The following is a 3,577-nucleotide window of genomic DNA, read 5'->3' as shown; positions in this document are numbered from 1 at the left end:
CTCGTTTCCTCAGGGGCACTGGGCAAGCATTGAACATTCCTCAACCCATTTTCTTTTCCTACCGGGGAATAAATAACTCCTGCCCTCAAAGAGTCTCCAGGAGGATCATGGGAGCTGGTCCGCTCGTATTCCTCCATCCGCCCTGCGTTGAAGGCCGTGTTCAACAGTGGGTGAGACAGACGGTCACTGCCCTCAGGGACGTTATGGTCCGGTCAGGACCGCAGAAGGTGCATACTTAATGCATACGTAACGAACATTTATTGAGCTCTTACTGTGTGCCAGGCACTGTTTTAAGCACCTTATTTAATCCTCGTGTCGGCGCCGTGAGGAAGCTAACGTTGTCCGCGTTGTTCGCATGTGAGGAAACTTAGGCGTAAGTGTGGTCGTGGCAAAGCCGGACTCCGATGCACGTAGTGACTCTGTGTGCACCCTGTTGCTGCCCAGAGGGGGTGACTACGGGGTGCCGAGGGAACGGCAGTGGGGGTGCAGGCACTTTGAGGACTGGACTGCAGCACGGGAGGGACGTCCCATTACCTTTGCCGTTCTTCTGTTGGTTAGAAACCAGTCGTGGGTCACCCCTGCACTCAGGGGAGGGGCTCGTACACGGGTGTGGACACCAGGAGGCTGCCGGCCCCCCCCACCCCCCCACCCCCCTCCCCCGCCAGGGTCTCTCCCCCACAGTTTTTGATTTTATTTGTGGACCTTTTGTCCTTGAACTTTCTTGTCACGTCAACAGTTGGCAGCTGAAAGGGAAAAAAAGAGCCAGGACACCAAGCCGCATTTCTTACATTTTTTCTTGATCCTCCCGAATTGCAGGTATCTGCCCTCCAGGGAGTTAATACCGTCGTGGCCGTTTCCATGGTTAACCGGTCCCAGGAATTTTATGAAAGAGAAATCAAGCTTGAGTCAGGGTCAGCAGCGAGAAAAGGAAGAGCCTAGTGAAGAATTCAGACGTTTCGTCAATGCTTTAAAATTCATTCATTCATTCATTTATTCCTTTCTTCATGCGTTCCCGTGGTCACGTGGCTGGGGGGCACTTTGGTGAACTGCTTCTGCACTCGATACAGTCGTGGCCGCATCCCTCCGCGACATCCAGGGTAGGGGTAACGGGGAAGAGAGGGTGGACACCCTCTGCCTAGGACCTCTCGGGTGGTTTCACTCCCCGTGGGCAGGGGGACCACCCCGGAGCCCACTGCAGGGACAGGCAGACGAAGGGAACGGTGTGCTGCTTCAAGCAGAATAAACACAATTTTACCTTTTCCTGCTGAGCCGGATCATCGCGTTGAACCCTGGTGGCCGTGGCCGTGCTGTGTAGTGTGGAACAATGGCCTGAAGGCCCCAGCTTCGGAGCATGGGGCTTTCTAGTGTTGGTGACCGTGTTTTATAGCATCTCCGTCCCTTCCGTTTTCTGCCCCTCACCTGTCTCCCCTTGGTTTTGCCAGTGAATCTGATTTCAGCAAACCTTCTCCACCCTTCTGAGTTCTGCTTCCAAATGACTGTGGGTCAGAAACCCCCATCCCCATACAGGTTAGTGCTGTGTGTAAGGTACGAGTTAATGAGTGGATCTCAAGGGCAAGCTGCCCCCTCCCCGCAATATCAGAGGAAGGGAGCGGGTGCCATTTGAAAACAAAGCCTTGCTTTGATTCGTTGCTTTTGTTTAGTATCAGTTGTGTTATTTACTGGACTTTGAATGCCAGCTGTCATGTCGGGGTGCCTGTGTGAATATCCACAGAAGACCACATTGGGGTAACAGTACTTGCCGAGGAAGGGAAGGAACTTGGGCGGGTCAAAGGACTTTCTTACTCCTCCCTCCCCACCCCACCCCCATTGCTGCTGTTTAATGAGTTAATCAATGACTCCAGGGGTGTGTTCGTTTCCTGTGGCTGCTGTAACAAATTACCACAAACTGGGGGGACAGGGGGGCTTGCAACAACAGAAGTGTATTCTCTTGCAGTTCTGGAAGCCTGAAGGATGAGCGGAAGTCAGTTGGTAAAGCTGGCAGAGAGGATGCTCAGGGCAGACTCCCCAGTGCCACAGGGCGGGGGTGGGGGTGGGGGTCAGGAGAGCCAGCATCCGTTAGCCGAGGGCCCTGGTCTGTGATCTCAGAGAGATCTCCCCTGCTGTGCCGTCCCCGCACCCTCACCCCCTGTCTCTTTCAGCGAGCTGGTTTGTGGCTGACATTTAAAAATTAGAGCTTGGTTCTTTTGGCTTAAGCCAGAGAGCAAATTTACGCTACACTCAAATGCAAAATCGCCTGAACGGGACGAGGCGGCCCCTAGTCCCCAGCTAAGCCAACGAGTTTGCACATCAGGGTGCCTGTTACTCTGCCGAGGGCAGGTTTGGCTCAGTGAACCAGGGGTCGGGCCAGGTCCGTGGACGTCCGGAACTTGAGGGTGTAGGTGGAAAGTGAGCCATCAGCGTGTGGGAGCAGGAACGGCAATGTTCGGGGGTCCGCACGCAGCCCTCCTTGTAATGTCTCTCAGGCCGGCCTTGAGCCGTCCGACCACGCTCGGACCCTGGGTCCTGATGGGGTCACTGACAAACGGACTTGATGCCGGGGCCCATCCCTTGGAGGGCAGAAGTAGCTTCTCCCCCCACCCCCACCCCCTGTCAGTTCACTGCCCAGTGCCGTGGATTCTTGTCTGACTCGGCTCCTCTCTCTTCCGTTCTCTTCCTGCATCTCAGACCGCCAGTTGCCCCCCAGAGCCGGCAGGCATGCCAGGACCCCAGACTGGGGCTCCAGGAGCAGCTTCCCTCTCGCTGGCCCATTTCGCTGCACCTCTGGCAGTGAAGTGACTTCTCCGGGCAGCTTTTGTTTGCCTTCGTCGCTGATATTCTCTCTTTTTTTTTAAGTTCACTTGTTTATTTCGAGAGAGACGGAGACCGCGTGAGTGGGGGAGGGGCGGGGGGGGTGGGGACAGAGAATCCCCAAGCAGGCTCCGCACTGTCAGCCCAGAGCCAGACTCAGGGCTGGATCTCATGGACAGTGAGATCATGACCTGAGCCGGAGTCAAGGGTCAGATGGTCTGAGCCACCCAGAGCCCCAAATTGTGATGTTTTATGGTCAAACATCGCTCTAAGGTTTTGCCACTGATGTTAGCAGGAAGCGGGTGGTCATAAGAATGTTGGAGTCTGTGAGTTGTCCCGTTGGGTCAGCCCCTGTCCACCCAGCTCCAGCCTTGTCTCTAGATGTCTGTGTCCTTCTTGCAGGACAGGGCAACTTGGAACGGTGACAGGTCTTGGGGAACCTACGTGTGAGTTAGTCAGCAGGCTGTGGGTAACAGAGGGGAGGGGAGCCCAGACGTCATGATGGAGAGAAGTCGTGGAAGGATAAAGCAGTAGGGACAAGCCGAGCTCAGACCTGAGGCAAGGTTTTTTTTTGTTTTTAATATTTTTAAATATTTATTTTTGAGAGAGAGAGTGTGTGAGAGAGAGGGGCAGAGAGCAAGGGAGACAGAATCCGAAGCAAGCTCCAGGCTCTGAGCTATCAGCACAGAGCCTGACGCGGGCTCGAACCCACGAACCGCGAGATCATGACCTGAGCCGAAGTGGGACGCTTAACTGACGGAGCCACCCA

The sequence above is a fragment of the Puma concolor genome, chromosome C1 (genome assembly GCF_028749965.1).
Source record: "Puma concolor isolate L17-30 chromosome C1, mPumCon1.1.hap2, whole genome shotgun sequence".
NCBI classification, from domain to species: domain Eukaryota; kingdom Metazoa; phylum Chordata; class Mammalia; order Carnivora; family Felidae; genus Puma; species Puma concolor.
The sequence above is the reverse complement of the archived record's forward strand: the minus strand, read 5'-3'. Positions refer to the sequence as shown.